The following is a 17,925-nucleotide window of genomic DNA, read 5'->3' as shown; positions in this document are numbered from 1 at the left end:
CTTTGTTAAAGGAACGTTTGTTAAGTGGAGCACAGGGTGCTAGATGGTGAGCCGTGGTTCGACAACAGAGCACAAGAGAAATCGAAATAGGCTTATTACTCACGGGTCCTGGAGAAGCACACGCAGCATGGCACACTTCAAGGGGCACACTGGGAGGTCAAGGCAGGGTGCAGACAGAGAGAGAGAGGCAGAACCTGGGGAACCTACTTTTCTTAGGGTCCAAGGGTGGAGCGTCGTGGGGTCCCCCAGCTAGGGCCATATTTGTCAGTTCAAACCAAAAGAGCAGGCAGATACTGAGGGCCCACACCCCTCGGGTCTTAGGTTTTTTGGAGAACCGCTACAAAGGGTCAGCAAGTCTCAGCGAATTCAGCCTCACATCTGGAAATCGGGTTCTCCTGTATCATCATTATGGACAGCGGCAAGGATCACGTGCGTGCGTCATGATTCCGGCATTCAGAAGCAGGTGGCGCCGGGACCATGTCCATTTGGGAATGCAGGCAAACGTCCCACAGATGAGCAAAAGTACACAGGCCTTCCTCATCCCTGGTCCGGTCTCTCGTTCCCCCACTCCCTCCACCTCAAACTCCCTTCCTTCGTCCTTCCAAAAGTAATTACCCAAGATTTCAGTGAGACTGAACTTTATGAAGCATGGCAGTGCCTCCAGTCCTTTTCAAAATTGATTTGTCATTGTGTAAAATATACATGTCATAAAATTTACCATTTTAGCCATTTTTAAGTGTACAGTTCAGTACAGTTAGGTAGATTCATGTTGTTGTGCAACCATCACCGCCATCCATCTCCAGGACTTTTCTCATCTTGCAAAACTGAAACTCTGTCCCTCTTAAACAATAACTCCCCTCTTCCTCCTGCCCCCAGCCCATGGGAACCACCATTTTATTTTCTGTCTCTATGAATTTGATGACTCTAGATACCTCATCTGAGTGGAATTGTAGGGCACTTGTCCTTTCGTGACTGGCTCAATTCACTTAGCACAGTGTCTTCAAGGCTCATCTGTGCCTGTGCATGTGTCAGAATTTCCTTCCTTTTTAGGGCTGAAGACCTCCTCAGCTTTTAAAAGTTGTGTAACTGTATCAGTCTGCTAGGGTTTCTATAGCAAAATATCAGGGACTAGGGGCTTTAAACAACAGACACTGATTTTCCCTTGGTTCTGGAGGCTGGAAGTCTAAGGTCAAGGTGTCAGCTGGATTGGTTTCCTCTGAGGCCTCTCTCCTGGATTTGCAGTCGGCCACGTTCCTGCTGTGTCCTCCCCTGGCCTTTCCTCTGTGCATGCAACCCTGGTCTGCAAATGTCCTCTTCTTATAAGCACACCAGTCAGACTGGATTAGGGCCCAACCTAACAGCCTCATTTTAACTTGATCACCTTTCTAAAGGCCTTATCTCCAAATACAGTCATATTCTAAGATAGCGGGTTGACAGTTTCAACATATGTATTTTGGGGAGACACTGTTCGGCCCATAACAGTAACCTTTCTGAGAAACAGATTCCTCAGCTGTGTGAAAATCAGCATGGCCACGATGTTTGCAGGGCGCTAGTTCAGGTTATGTCCATGAAGCGCTCGGCACAGCCCCAGAGCACGACCTCTCTACGGGATCAGCTAGCATCACTGTTTTGTTTTTCCGGGTCCTAGAGTGGGTCCTCTCAGCACACACTGGGCGCTCACTTGACAGCGTGTGTTACTTCTTTCATCTTGGATTGGGTGGGGGTTGGGGCAGCAAGAGGAAAGGGACCCAGGATCACATCATTGCAGGAAAGGGAAAAAATGGGGAGGCAAACATGGGCTTCAACTGCTAAACTTCCTGCCCCAGCCAGCCTGGGATTTCAGAGCTGCCTTATTCGAATGATGGAGGATCATAATCATTACAGTTGACTGTATGTGCACCGGCCACTGAACCAGAAACTCTAAGGAAGTTGTTTCCTGTAATCCTCAGGTGGGTGCTATCATTATCCCTACTGCTCGGGTGAGAAAACCGAAGCCCAGAGAATTTAAGGAATCTGCCAAGTCATATAGATGCCAAGTGTGGAAGTTGGCATTCAGACTCAGAAGGTTCACGTGGCGAGCCCAAGGATTCTGACGACAATTACATACAAATTATATGTGCATGTGGCTAAGAACCATAAAAGTACTTACGTGACAAGGGAGTATGGTTAGAGGATAGGATATTGGCTGTTTTTCTTTCATTTCAAATTTTCCACTTCTTCACTGTTTGTCTGTGAAATTCATTATTTTTAATTTAAGAAAAGACTTTGTGTGCTGGGGTGCTTCTCTCTTAAGGACTAAAGAGAAGTGTATATACGCGTCTCGGGTACGCCGCGTAAAGAGTTGTCCCATTTGTCCTCACCTGGGATTTTAAAAGCAAAAATCCACCTCTATCTTACAGCTCCATCTGCCTCCATCAATAATAGATTTTCACAACATGGCTTTTTTCTTTCCTCTCTTTTTCTTCTCTTTGTTTTTAAGTGACTGAACTTGTACAAACGTTAGGTGAGCTTGTACAAACTCTTTGTTGGAATACGTGTGTCGCAAGCTCTGGGTGCCTGGAGCCCCAACGATGTGATGGATGTCTCAGATTTGAAGAGGTCTGGGAAGCATCACGGAGGGCTGGGTTGTTTTGTCTGTTTTCCTGAGCTGTAGAATAGTTTACTCTCAAAGCAGTAAGAAAACCCTAACCTCACCACACCTGCCCTTCCAAGCCAATTTCTAAGACGTTCCTCTAAGAAATGTGTAAAGTCCCTATAAAGGAGAGTAAGATAATCCCTCTGTGCAAATTATCTGACTTTCTGGGTCCCATTGAAAGAACCATCTTTTTCATAAATAATTTCTGACTTCTTTGCCCTAAACCTTGGACAGATTTTTATCTTGTAGGATCAAATTCATACGAGATGTATATCAGAAGTAATTCGGTATCCTCAATGCTCTCTCAACTGTGATCCAATCTCACTTTTCCAGCTTCATGGAGATCTCCCTGATATCTCCAACTCACTCCTCATGTCTGCACCAGACTGGCCACGAAAACTACTGGTGTCAGAGTGGGTTACTCTGCTCCTTCTGGGAAAGGTGGGCCTTGACACTTTGTGCCAGGTGACTCTGCTATGCTCAGCCACAACTAAGCCAAAGGCATTCACTGTGGGCCAGACCTAAGGAGAATGTGAGGTGGCTCCAGCCGAGAACGCAGCCCTAATAGATGGAAGATGTCCAGTCGGATCATCTTGAATGCAAGACACAGAGACTATAACCACAGAAACAGGCAGACAGAGGAAAACTGGAAAGAGAGAAGCAGAAACAGAGGGAGTCTTGAGCAGGGAAGAATTGCTAAGTAAAGAACAATGGTTGCTCCTCTTCAGAGACCAGACTCCGGGAACTGGAGTTGCTATGGTTTCTGCACAGTTTTCCTCTTCTCCATGAAGCCTGAATGAGCAGCTGCTGAGATGGCTTTCTTTGCTAACTCACTGCACATATGTGTATCTCTCTCAAAAACCCCCATCTCTTGAGGTGTCCTCAAGTGTAGCATTGTTTTTTGTTTTTGTTTTTTTGCAACTGGAAAAAGCCCAACATCTTTGTCTAAAAATGAATTCATAATCTCTCTCGAACCTACTCTTCCTCATGGGTTGCCTACCTCTACTTTTGGTATCATCATCCCAGTTCTTTGATTTCTCCCAATACCTTACCAGGGTCTGTCAATCCATTTGCCAGGTCCTATCAATTCTATCTTCACAACACACTTCAAGATATGAGGATTGGTAAATATCCCTCTCACATAGCACTACCCTCCCACCCTTTGCTCTTAGCAGACATCACCAATTGATCACCGCACTCTTTCCCACTCACCTAAGCAAGGCTAAAAGCAGTAATAGCTCTATTCTTTGGATGCTTATTATATACATCAGGTATTGTGCTAAGCATTTTGTATGTCTTATCTCATTTAATTCTCATGGAAATCCTGTGAGAATATACGATTGGTTTCTCCATTGTATAGGTGAGAGAGCTGAGGCTCAGAGAGAGGGGAGAAATATGCTGGCTCCTCCTTGTCTCCAGCCCTCCAATCATTCTCCGTGGCCTTCCACTGAGGGAATCTAGCTGGAGCCAGTTGGCCAGGCAGCCAGGGAAATGTTGCTTGCCGGAGTCAGCTCCCTGTGTGCAGAGCAAAGCAGAAAAAGGACAAGGATTGGATCTGAGACCAAACAGAATGATGGCGAGAAGCCTCTCTTGATTTCACAGCCAAAAGAAATGTGTCCTGACTCTGAAAGCCCATTGCACTTGATCCAGAAATTTCCTTCTGCACTTAACACTTTTTATCATATAGTTACATATTTGCATTTGTGTATAAAATGTATCTGCAAATCTTTTCTCCTTTGGCCTAGAGGCTCTACTGGGTAAGACACAAGTGTGAATTGTTGTCGCTTCTATCATAATGCCTGGCCCTGTGCTTTGCTCAATAAATATTTATTGAAGGATCAATGATATATATTCAACGACTATGCTTGTTCAGACTGTAGTGTGTAGCAGTGTGTCGGGGGTATGCCAAGCCACAAGACAAACACCTCACATTTCCCTGGAGAGTCAATTTCACAGCGTGGTAAGTAATTTTAAACAATTTTTACATGAAAACCAAAAAATGAAGTCAAACATAAAATTCACATGATTTTCTTTTAGATAAAATAGTTACTTCCAAAAATCCTAGGCTCTTCGTGTTTTCATTTTCTCCTTTCATTCTTTTTTCTCAACAAGTGTTGACTGAGTGTTTTCTGTATGCCAGGCACTGTTTTAGACAGACTTGATTCCTGCACTCAGAGATCTGACAGTCTAGCGCAGGCGTCAGCAAGCTTCTCTAAAGGACCGGATCGCACATGTTTTAGGCTTTGTGGGCCAAGCATTCCTTGTTGCGTTACTCAGATCTGCTGTGTAATGTGAAAGCAGCCGTAGACAATACCTAAACAAATGGATAGCAATGTGCTCCAATAAAACTTTATCACGAAAACAGGCAGCAGGCTGGATTCCGTCAATGGGCCATGGATTGCTGACCCTGCTCTAGTGGGGAAAACAGACATTGAATAATTTAGGATGATGTATTGTTAGAGAATAATATGATACCAGATGCTCCTTGGGCACAGTGCAGGGGCAGGACCGGCTTCCTGGGTGTGCAACCTGTGCAGTCATGCAGGGCCCACTCAGAAGGGACGACATGCTTGGTTTAATGCTTTTTCGTCACCGGGTTGGAATTCTTAATAATTTTGTCTTTGAACTTGTGAAATCAGAAGGGACAATGGAGCAGGCATGCGAACAGAGGAGCTATGCCAGGTGTCACTGCACACACGTGCAGGCTCAAGTCTGCAGGCATGGCAGCGGGCAGCACTGAGCAGCTGGCCTGGCCATCTAGGGAGATGCACACCCCTGGGGCTGTCCACAGCTCACGGGGCTCGGAGGGGAAGCCCTGCCTGGGACCTGGACTCAGATGGTTGACAGCAGCAGCGGCAGCAGTAGCAGATGCAGTGGTGGTGGCAGCAGCGGCAGCTTGGGAGAGAGGAGGGGCTCCACCGAGGGGCAGCACGGGGATGCAGGGTGGGAGACTGGCTTGCCTATCTGTCCCCAGAGCCTGTCCCTGTAGCACCTGTGTGAACATTAACTCTCTAGCCGAGCACCGGGACAGATGCTGGCACTCGGGTAGTAAAGTTTATCAGCAAATTATTACAAAATAAGAGTGTTCACATCGACCTTGCAATAAAGGGTATTGGGGAGTTATTAAAATTCTTCAAGGAACTTAGAACTTCTGGTTTTGAAAACTGTTGCAACATTGCAAACCAAATATCCTTTGGCTTAGAAATAGAGACTAAATTTAAAGATTGTCCTGTTTGACACAATAGAACAAGCTATCTTCATACAAAGTTTCAAATAAATCAGCAATTAACAAGGAAGACAGTTTTAAAATTAATTTTCCCTGTATTTGAGGATGCAGTGATAGAATGTATAAGCAGGCATTTTGAATTATAGAAAAATCATGAAGTCACTGTTGGTTTCTTGTATGACTCCCACAAGTTGAGGAACGATCAGAGGAAATAGTAATTAATATTAAGATATTAAATTTGTATGTAAAAAACCTAATTAGCATGATTTAATAATATAAACACTAGATATTTACATTTATATAAATATATTATATATACATAGATTATATATAATATAAATATATTAAACATTTATAAATAATATAAATTCAGAATTACATGTATTTGTGGGGACTGGCCGGTGGTGTAGTGGTGGCTCAGTGACAATCTTCCTCACCAAAAACAGGTGATTCTGCATTTGCCAACAGCAGCTGACACTCCTTTCAATTATATCATGTGAAAATTAAGTTGCTAAAAGTACAAATTGTTATGACCTAATGAATGAATATACAGGAAAGCAAACCAGAAGAATCTTGGTATTATATTAATCAGTATTATTTATTGTATTATCTAAAATTATGATATCGAAAATATGTTTTGGCCATTAAAAATTTTGCATTGTTACTGCTGTATCACTATTACTCATTACATTTTATCAATAATAAAACATTTTAAAAGGAAAAGCTTTATATTTTACCTTTCACTGCTCTTTTTTTCCCGCTTTTCGAACAAGGGGCCTAGATTTTCATTTTTGCGCTGTGCCTCGCGAATCACGTAGTTGGTGCTGTCCAGGAATCTGGGCAAGTTTCCCTGAGGAAGTGGAATGACCGAAAAGCAAGATGGACGCAGATCTGAACCACAATGAGAGCACCTCACCCCTGTTAGAATGGGCGTATCAAGAGGACAATAGACAATAGGTGCTGGTGAGGTCGTGGCGAAAAGGGAACCCTGGTACACCGTTGGTGGGAAGGTAAATTGGTCCAACCACTATGGAAAACATATGGAAGTTCCCTGAAAAATTAATAAAAGATCTACCATATAATCTGGCCATTCTGCTTCTGGGTATATATCCAAAGGAAATGAAAACAGGACTTCAATGAGATATATGTGCAGCCGTATTCAGCGAAGCATTATTCACAATAGCCAAGACATGGAAACAACCCAAAAGCCCATCAACAGATGAATGGATAAAAAAGATGTGGTGTGAATATATATACAGTAGCATATTATTCATCCATGAAAAAGGAAGATAACCTGCCATTTGTGACAACATTCATGGCCCTTGGGCACATTGTGCTAAGTGAGAGAACTCAGAGAAAGACAAGTTCTGCATGATATCACTTATACGTGAAATCTAAAAATGGCAAACCTTTAAAAAAAACAGAAAGTAAAATGGTGGTTACCAGGGGATGGTGGTGGGGGGAAAGATTGATGGTGTTTAAGGGTACAGACGTGTAAGGAACAGTAAATAAGCCGTAGAGACCTAATGCCTAGTGTAATGAATGTACACAATAATGCTGTGTTATAATGTTGTAATGTGATAAATCTCACTTCAATGGCAGTCGTAATACAATACATAAACGTATCAAATTAATGTGCTACACGTTACATTTACAAATTGTAAGAAGGCAATTTATCTTAAAAAAAAAAAAAAAGGCAAGAGCAAGCTTGTCTCCCTAGAGCACTGGTGCTCAAAGTGTCGTCCCCGGACCAGCAGCAGCACCACCTGGGATCCTGGCAGAATTGCGGATTCTCAGGCCCCACCACGGAGACTCTGGGGTGGACCCCAGCAATCTGCTTTTACCCTCCCCCGAGGTGGTCCTGATGTCTGCCAGGTTTGAGAACCTCTGCTGTAGGGAGAGTGTGTGTGTGAGCATAGTGTGTGTCTTGACGGGGAGGAGGCAAGACCAGGTCCTGAGGGCAATGAGGAAAAAGGGGAGGTTTTTAAGCAGAAGTGAAAGCAGAGTCCTTACACAGGCCCCAGGCCCTCAAGGGTCGGTAAGCCCCACCCCATCGCCTTCCTGATCTTGTCATGTACAACTCTCCTCCTCAGCCAGAGTGAACCCTCCCACATGCCAGGCACTCCTGCCCCAGGGCCTTTGCACCAGTTGCTTCCTCTTCGCAGAACGCTTTTACTCCAGAGCTTTCTTGCAGTCTTTGGACGTCTGCTCAAATGTCACCTTCTCAGGAAGGCCTTCCCTGGCCATCCTACTTAAAACTGCCCCCTCACTACACACACTCACACCTTGACCCCCTTCCCTGTTTTATCATTCTCCACTGCACATGCCAACGCCTTACATATTCTGTTGCTTTTTTATTTTTCAGGTTAATTATCCGTCTTCCCATTCCCCACCGGAATGCTAGTTCTATGAAGGCAGTGGTTTTGCGCGGTTTCATTTACGGACCTATCCCCAGGGCCTGAAAGTGCCTGGCAGAGAGGCAAGACAATACATATTTATTGAATGAACAAATAAAGAGGTTTCAATTCAAATAAATCCATGACTCTAATTAAGAAGAACAGGGTTCTCATGACCTGGTTAATGAAGTTAGTAGCAGTTGTTCTTAAGTCGGGGCTACAGTCTGGGGTTGGTCATTGAGGCCGAGGCCACCAGTGCTTTGCACAGGGACAACCCTCCCGCTGCCCTCGCTTCCCCGCGGGCGGCCGCTGGGGCCACGTGACTCTTCCGCCTGGTGGGCCGGGCGCATTGCGGGCGTGTGCCCTGCCAGACCAAGGCAGCTCGCAGGGGCCTCCTCGCCTCTTCCTTCTCACCCGGCTGTCGCCACGTGTGGAGCCACAGGTCAGTGCGTGGAGGAAAGTGTGCTTAGACTTTCTGAGCAGGGGAAGCCACCTCGCTGTGATAAACCAGGGCTGCTTTGTCACTGCCCCACGGCCTGGTCTACCTGCATGGGCTGACTGCCAGCATCCTCACCAACAAGCAGAGCTGGAGAGCACATTCAGAAAACCGAGTCTTCTGAGCAATCCTATCATGAAGGATGAGCGTCTGGCAGCTTTAAGGGAGATCCCGTACTTTGCTCCCAAGTGTGAGTATGGAAAATGCGGCCTGCGCAACGGCCCGGTGGCAAAAGGCAGGAACTGTGAGATAGCACACGCGAGCGCGCAGACAGGGGGCAGCGTCTACGAGCACGGGCACCGGATCAGGCTGTCTGGCTTTGAATCTCGGCTCTCCCTCCTACTGACCTTGAACAAGTTAATCAGCCCCTCTGGGCCTAAGTTTCTCAGATGTAAATAAGAATAATAATATTGGCTGCTTCATACAATTGCTGGAGGATTGGATAAAGTAAGGGAAGTCAAATACTGGGTTTTATTCTAAGTGCTTGACACTTACAAATTCATTAGCTCTTCACAACCACTCAATGAGATAGGTACTATTTTATCCCCATTTTATAGACGATGAAACAGATGCACAGAGAGATTAAGTAACTTACCCAGGGTCACACAGCTAATGAGTAAGGGAGCTGGGATTTGAATTTTGCAATCTGAGAGGAGAGACAAGGATGACTCAAGAGCTGGGAGTTAGGCAGACCCGAGGCAAATCTCAGCTCCAACACTCACTAATCAATTGACTTTGAGACAACGATTGACCTTTTTGAAATCATGATTTCTCTATTTCTTAAACTAGGGAAATAGTAATGTGAATAGTAACAATACCTACAGCATGAGGCCATTGTTGACGGTCAGCTGGGATAATCTATATAAAGTACCGGCAGCATGCCCGGCCCAGAGCAGATGTCCAGTCAGTGTTAGCTATTGTCGTAATGATGACGTCCCAAGTCGACCCAGGCAGAGCAGGTGTACGGACTAGTGTCATAACATAGTGGGACATTTGCTCAGTCTCTTCTGCTCCCCAGTGGAGTTTATGGGGAGATCGAGTCCCTTGCTCTAACGTTACACGTCTAATAGCGCAGCCCAGGCCACACGAGGCAGCCCCTCCTCAATTCCTCAGGGCGCACATGTGATGGAGGGCTCCCAGGCAGGGTCCCGTCTCATCACCACCGTGCAGGCTTCTCCTTATGAGGCCTGGCTCCCTCGCTCCCCTGGAAACCTACCAAGGCTTCTTCTCTCTTTGGGTCCAGGTCAACCTGGCCTCCCCTCTCTGGGTCTGAGAATGAGGATCTTAATAATTCAGGAAGTCTCTGTTGTCTGCATGCATGCCCTGCAATGACTCTTGCTCCTCGTTAATTGGACCCCGAGGCAAAAGAAGCCACTGAAGGGTTTTCTGAATCATCATCAACAACAAAAATGTTTCACAGAATTGTGGCAACCAGCTCTGTTTTATTGTTTAGCTTCCAATTCTTTGAAAATCTATAATCCATGGATGACAGCAATGTGCAGTGTGTGTGGGGTGGGTAGAGAACAGGTCTAGGGGTTGGATACAGCCTTGGGTTTGGTTTCAACCTGACCCCAGGGTAATCGTGACCTTTATGCTGCCACCATGACTTGGAGACTCACTTCTCCCTAGTGGCCACTGTGGGTTTTACCAGACAGAACAAAGAGCAGCAGAAGATCTGGGAACAGTGGTTAGCTAATGAAACAACATTTCCCAGGGAAATGGCACTCTGTGCAACAGTCTTAATTTATCAAGTGTTTCCCACCCTTCAGAAATGTTCCTGTTTTCATCTCTCTCCTCATCTCTTCCTGTTTCTCTTTCACTTAGATGTTTGTCTCCTTCACTCTGCCTATCTCCCTTTCCTCTTGATCTTTCTCTCTTCCTTGCTACCCTCCTCCTTCTCTCCTTCCTCCTCCCTTCAAAGGTATAGGCTTTTGTAGGTGCGAATATGTGTTGATGCGCCCTGTTACTAACTTAACAACTAGATCAATTTATCCCCCAAATAGAGTGGCGAGATTTAACAGATAAAAACAGACAACACCCAGGTAAATTTGAATTTCAGATAAACCGTGAATAATATTTGGGATATACTTATACCAAAACAATTATTTGTTGTTTTTCTGAAATTTAAATTTACCGGGGCATCTGAAATTGTATTTGGCTTCCCCACCTCCAACTAACTGTAGCTCAGTTTGGGCCTCAAATAATGTTTGTCCTGTGAGTCAGTGGCTCTTGGAAATAAAAGATGGCCCCTACCTGCTGTGTGATGAACTTTGACTCCATCATTATTTTAGAAAGGTGAGTAACGAATATTCTCTGAATACGCCAGACGGCAGAGTGTTTCTAGCCTCTTGCTTTTATATGATGCCTCCATCTTTAGGGAGCTTTTCTCGGAAGGCAACTGGCCTTCTTAGGGCGTCCCCAAGCCGGGCCACCATCAGGCCATCCCAGATGCTGGGGAAGGCTGTAGTGCAGAGAGCAGAGGGTCCCAGGCTGGTGAAATTTCAACAGGAACGTCAGGCCTCTGTGAGGGAAGAGGTTGCTTCGGCAGTGGGTGGGGGAGGAGGGCGCATTACAAGCTTTCCTTGCAGCATCACATCTTTGTGTCTTATTTTCTGTATCTTCAGAGTGCTGGGAGGGGTGGGCAGAAAATACTCCTCCTTTCTGTGCTCCCCTGGCTCTCTTTGGGAGTGAAGCTTGCAAGAGAAGGTGTGATGGTCAGGGCTTCCTGGATGATGCTGAGGTCGGTCACAGCCCACAGGTAACACCTCACCTGCCAGCCCAGCGGCCTTCTGGTCTGCTGCTGTCTGAACAAATAGAGCGAGCATGTGAAGGTCACGGAGCTGCATGAAGCTGGCAGTGCCTAGGACCATCTCCCTCTGCACTGAGAACACTTAAAAATGCCTCCAGAAGCTGCTGGGCTCCCAAGCCCATGGAGCATAGCTCCCCTTCCCCGAGGCACGGACACGGCTTGCAGCCAGGCATTGCCGCTGCTGAGAGCCGTGGTCCAGGCCGGGCTTTAGGCTCGCCCTGCTGGAGTCCTGCCATCCTTATTGAGTGTATTTCCAAGAAAGCAGTTGACAGGCTTGGCAGTGCTATTCCTGGAAATGTTCAATAGGCCATCTTCTGGCAGAGGCGGCTGCTGACGGATGGGTCGGAAGGGGAGACCACGTGCTCAGCGCCATCTCCGCCCCGGCCTATTCCCAGGTGCCTCTGAGCAACAGCCGTCCCCAAATACCACGGGCTGTCAGCTGGCGGGGGCTGCGGGCCTCTGCGGAACTCGCTTCCTCCCTGGCAGGGTGGCTGCCAACAGGCTTGCTGCTAAATGAAGACAGGCGCCCTGTGACTATAAATTATAAAACACATCAGCTCCGGCTGATGCACTGCATGTCCCACAGTAAACTCTGTAGGGGACACTTGGCCACTGCCAAAGGGCATTCTAGACAGAGGCTTTAATTATTGTGGCAGCCACGCGAGCGAGGCCAAGCCTGTTGCTGGGCAGAGGAGCTCTCGGCAACTCCCAGAGGTTGGCACTTCCTCCGATGCAGGGCACAGTGTGGACCAGGGGTCCTCAGCCTCAGCGCTATTGACATCGGGGGCCGCATACTGCTTTGTTGGGGCTGTCTGCACACTGTAGGACGTTCAGCAGCATCCTTGACCTCCACCCACTAGATGCCAGCAGCGCTTCCACCCACGCCTCCCTCCTCTCGTTGTGACAACCAAAAATACCTCCAGACACTAGCAAATGTCCCTGGAAGGCAAAGTCGCCCTTGGGTGAGAACCACTGGTGTAGGGGAAAGGAGACAGGGGCCTCTGTGGGTGATGCCAGAGACAGACGGACTCTCGGAATTTGGTTTCCAGTTGAGCTGTGTGATACCAGGCACGTCATAGAGTCCTCTGGCCTCAGTTTCTTCATCTCTACAATGGGAAGAAAGAGGAGGGCAAATTCAAGGGGGCGTGGAGACCAGTTGAGACAATGCATGATATGAACGCTGAGAGGTATTCAAGTGCCACATAAAACAACGTTCGGTAGATTATCTAACGTCTAATTCCTCCCTACCTCTAAGGGCCTGGCTTCCTTCAAAAGGAGAAAATAGCTGAATATTTATAAAATTCCCAAGACTCTTCAATTAAAACAAACAAATGCTTTAGAAAGCTTTTCTCTTTATTTTTTTCTCTTCTGAATTCAAACAAGATTAAGTATGCTATGGCTGCCTGAGCTTAATGAATATGATTTCCTCCATCTTCTTTCAAAGAGGGTTTGTATTTTTTTTTTTTTTATCAGCCCCCTAGGAGTTGCGTCCCTTCAGGGAAAGAACAGAAAGTTCTATTTTCTTCACAAAAGAGGTATCTTTTTCTTTATCATGAGTAACAAAACTGAGAAATGAAATGCCGCAGCCCTATAGAAAGACACTGTGGCTTTAAATGAGCTTTGCTGTTATGTAATTTTGCAGCTGGCTTCACCCCGCCAGCTTTCAAGGAACTGTAAAGAAATCTTTAAAGGCTAATATTTCTCCTGTTCACACTGGCAGAAAACCACAAAGGAAATGGATAACCTGAGCCCCTTGAAGGTGAAAAATGAAGAGCTGAGTCCTTGAGGCCAGGGCTGCGTGTGTCCCCGCCAGCCTCAGAGTCCCTGTCAAGCTCCAGGCAGAGGGCCCTGCCTTTGTGGCCGTGCTCACTGGATGATCCAAGGCCACATTTGCTTTGGGAAACAGGACACTGTGATTAATCAAAGAAAACAAAAACAGCTTCGTTTTCCATCACAGGCCCATCGAAGGGCTTTTCTAGGAAAAACCCTGATCAAGCTGTTCCTTCTTATTTCCCTAAGGGCTAACAGCCGCGGGTAGGGGCTGGGGGTGCGTGAGGAGGTATCCATGGAAGTTTATTCCCAAACAGTCCTTTCCCAGAAAAAGACTTCATTATGATAAGCAGCTCAAAGCATCGAGCATCCTCTCACAGCAAGGGCCCCACGGAAGAAAGTCAGTCTCCTCTTTCCGAGGCATCACTCACCCTGCACGACCCAGGCGCTCACCTGCTCCTACAGCATCCTTCCGATCAGACAGCCTTTCCAGAAGGGGACCCGGGGGGAGTGAGGCTTTGAGCCAAATGAATGGAGAAAGATCAGAAAAGGTGGTCAGCGTGGAAAAACCAACTCGCACATGTTGACCTCATCAGAAGCAACCACCGTATGATTCTGGGACCAGGTGAAGACAGGCAGGGCTGGGTCTAGGGTGGGGAGAGTCAGGCATCGCCTCCAGTGCAAAATCTAAAGGCACCAAAAAAATCCAGGCATCAAGTAAGTCATGTAAATCATACTGTAAAACATCCAAATTAACATCAAAAGATCCATATGAACACAGTATCAAAATTTAAGGACAGGATCAGGTTTCACAAGCATTACGTTTCCCCAGCGACCAGCCCTTGACTTCAAGTGGGCTCACGGCTTTGGAAGGTCATGGTGAAGCAGAGGAACTGAAGGGGCCAGGGTTCAGAGGCGGGGGCAGAAGAGTAGCCCACGGCCGTGGGGCGTCCGGCATGTCCCCAGCCTCTCTGAGTCCTGGGTCTCGTTTGTGAAGTGGGCTTAATATTGGCTCTACCTACCTCACAGGGCTTGTTGGGCCCAAATGAGATCTTGTTCTTGAGAGCAACCAATAAACCATAACCTATGGCATCCTTGAAATATATAACAGAAAGTATAATAATAATAATACTGGTAATTTTAGTAGTAGGTAATAGGGGACGTTCTCAGAGAGGGAAGGGGAGAGAAGGCAGGAGAGGGAAAGGATAGAGGGGTGGGCAGGCTGCCTGGTGGGAAGGGAGAGGAACCCAGATTCTGGATTCCAACCTGGACTCAAGTCTCAGCCCAGCTATTTACGACTTGCAGGGCCTTGGCCCATTTTCCAGCTGGTCTGAGCCTGTTTTCTCAGTGTTAAAATGTGGATAGGGAGAGATTGACCAGGAAGTAATGTGTGCACAGCACACAGGATGGTCTGGGACTAGCTGGGTGTTAAGTCCTTCCACCACCTCCACCACCCCCACCACGACCACGACCCCCACCACCACCCCCACCTCCACCATGACCACGACCACCACCATCCCCACCTCTACCACCTCCACCACCTCCACTACCACAACCACCACCACCTCCACCACCATCACCACCACCACCACCACCACCACACCACCTCCACCACCATCACCACCCCCACCACACCACCACAACCACTAACACCACCACCACCACACCACCTCCACCTCCACCACCACCACCACCACCACGACCACCTCCACCACCACCACCACCCCCACCTCCACCACCACACCACCACCACCACCACCACCACCACCACCCCTACCTCCACACCACCACCACCACCACCACCACCACCCCTACCTCCATACCACCACCACCACCACTACCTCCACCACCACACCACCTCCAACACCACCACCACCACCACCCCCCCCACCACCACCACACCACTACCTCCACCACCACCACCACCACCCCTACCTCCACACCACCACACCACCACCACCACCCCCTCCATCCCCACCACCACCTCCACCACCACCACCACCAGCCCCACCCCCACCACCCCCACCACCACCCCTACCCCCACCACCTCCACCACCATGACCACCACCACCTCCACCACCACCACCTCCACCATACACCCCGCTCCTTGCATACCACACCCCACCCCAGGCTCCTCCCATGAAGAGAAAAGAAAGACAAGGACGGAGAGAAGCAGGAGAGCAGAGAAGAATGTAAACCAAGAGTGGAGGAGGTAAGAGAAGAGGATCAAGGGGAAAAAGAAGAGTAGAGGAAGAAAGGGGTACAAAACGAAGAGGAAAAAGTGAAGAGACTCCCATCGCATCCTATGAGAGCTCTCAGAGAGCAAGTCAGTTCCAGTTTCCCTGGAAACATCCATGGAAAGAATAAAGCTCAACAACATATTTGAGATTTATCTGTCAGGACACACATGGCTCTGATTTGCTCATTTTACCTGCTGTAGAGTATTCTAGAACATGCCACCTTTCACATACCCATTCTCCTGAAGGTGGACATTTAAGTTGTTTAACGGGGCTTCGTTGTATCAGAAATATTTTATTTCCTAAGTTAGGTGGAGGGCATGGAGACGTTCAAACTGTGGTCTCTTTTCTTCTATGTCTGAAACATTTGAGCTCATCTAGAACTCCCACAAATTTCGCCAAACTTCCAGGCCTCGCTCTTCAGTTCAAGGGCAGGTGGGATTTCTGGGAGCGGATGCAGCACATCCACATGAAGGGGCTGAGCAGAGTGGGCAGGCTGCAGGTGTCCACCCAGCAGCCACCCTGCCCCACAGAGGGGACCGTGCCCCAGAGGCTCTGCCTGCCCTGGGCGAGCAGAGGTCCAGCGGCGCTGATGGACCCACAGCTCACAGGCCTGTGGCTTCCAGACAACCCTGGCTACCTGAGGTCTTGCCCTGACCTGGAAGCCCCAGGGCCAGGCCCACATGCAGCTCCAGACCCAGTGCTGGAAGCTCGTGGAAGCCTCAGAGGAGAGAAGCTTCAGGGGAAAGGGTTTTCTCCTTAAACGGCTGAGCTCCTCTTAAAGGAATCTCTGAACCTTTCATAATGGAGCAAAACGGGAAAGTCATTTGTAAGCCTGGGGAGCCGCAAATTGCCGCTGATTCCCTGGAAGTCAGACGGCGCATTTCCTTCCTAAAGAACAGGAGAAAGACGAAGTGCCAAGAATCCAAAAGAACAAATCCTCTGGAAATAGCTCCTGTTTGCCTTTGGAATGTATTGCTCCTCCTCGCCTCTCCTCTGGTAGCTTTGTTCTTAGAGACTGTTTGCTTTGGCTACAATCAAAATCGGGCTGCTTTCCCCAGCACCCACCTGCTCTGGGGGGTGACTGCCTCCCTTCAGGCGGCTGTGAGGTAGGCTGCAGTGAGGGCTGAGCCCTGGCCTCCGACAGATAGACTGCTAGGCAGACAAGCCCCCATCCACGACTGCAAGCTGGGATTTAGAGCAGGGACTAGGGTGAGCAAGTGAGGTGCTCACCTTGGCCACAAAATTTAAGGGGATGCCCTAAAACTCAGCAATCAAGATAAGTACAATTTTAATGCAATACTTTGAAGAAACAAAATTAATGTAAAAAAATCCATGAGGAACAAAATATTAATATCTCAAATGAAGAGAGGAGCCATGCAGAAGCCCCCTAGTTGAGTGCAAATAGACAGTGCTGGGTCAGCCTTCCCTTTGGGAATCCTTGTACCATCTAAGCAGGTGGGGGAAGAAAATGTCCCCCTGGAAATATGCATCTACCCCACAGCAGGACGGCAAGAGCCTATCTCTACCAACTCACCCAGAGGGCCCTGCCCAGGGACCCCGGCACAGCTCTGGGCCACTTCCTCCCTCTGAGCTCCCAGACTCCTGCCCCTCCCCTTTGAGGACAACTCAACCCCGTCTGTCCGCAGATCCACATGCGTGTTCCATCACACACAGTACACACCACGCGTTAACTCTTTGCTCCAGAGGGCTCAAATTGACTGCTGGATGGCATCTTACTTAGCCCATACAAACTTCTTGTTGTTGTTTTTAAATTAACTACTTGCCAACATTTAAAAATTAGGGGAGTCGCACAAAAAATCTAAATTTTGAGCTTGTCTTTAAATATGCAAATTTACAGCTTGCCTTGAAAAGTCCAGTTGTTTGGCAACTGATAAAACAATAATAATAATTCCTGTTTATTGAGAATATGCTAAATGTTGAGTGCATGCTCAAGTCTTTCAATATTTTTTTCTCTTTTAACCCTCAGAGCAATTCTGTGCTCATTACCTCCATTTTACAGATGATGAATCTGAGGCTCAGAAAGTCTCAGTAACTTGTCCAAAATCACACAGCTAACAAGCAGCCTGGCTAGATTCAAGCCCAGGGGAGTTCCTACTTCCGGGGCATGGACTAAATTCCTGATTTTCAAAAGTGCTCCAAGAAGCCTCACAGCCCCGGGAAAGACCCTGGGTGAGTGTGTAAGGGATGGGGTACCCTCCCCCCTCCACCCCGCGTGCTCCCCCCAGGGCCTGGCTCCAGGACTGCAGCTTCTATCAGAGCAGTTCCTTTTCTTCTCACCATTTTACATATCAGAGTCCTATTCAAGAATTCTTTTGGAAAATGAATTCCACTG

General features: G+C 47.6%; 1 long non-coding RNA gene across 1 annotated transcript in view; it reads right to left on the bottom strand.

Annotated features, from left to right (window-relative positions):
• Positions 1-7,453: 7,453 nt before the first annotated feature.
• LOC123283245 (uncharacterized) overlaps positions 7,454-17,925 on the bottom strand; it is a 38,643-nt gene continuing 28,171 nt past the window's right edge. The window contains exons 3-5 of the long non-coding RNA XR_006523848.2: positions 13,786-14,019; positions 12,480-12,668; positions 7,454-11,557 (exon numbers count right to left, since the gene is read on the bottom strand). This is a non-coding gene — a long non-coding RNA (uncharacterized lncRNA). The remainder of the gene's footprint in view (positions 11,558-12,479; positions 12,669-13,785; positions 14,020-17,925) is intronic.

The sequence above is a fragment of the Equus asinus genome, chromosome 4, assembly GCF_041296235.1.
Source record: "Equus asinus isolate D_3611 breed Donkey chromosome 4, EquAss-T2T_v2, whole genome shotgun sequence".
Lineage (NCBI taxonomy): Eukaryota > Metazoa > Chordata > Mammalia > Perissodactyla > Equidae > Equus > Equus asinus.
Note: the sequence above shows the minus strand (reverse complement) of the source record. Positions and strands in the feature narration are given on the sequence as shown.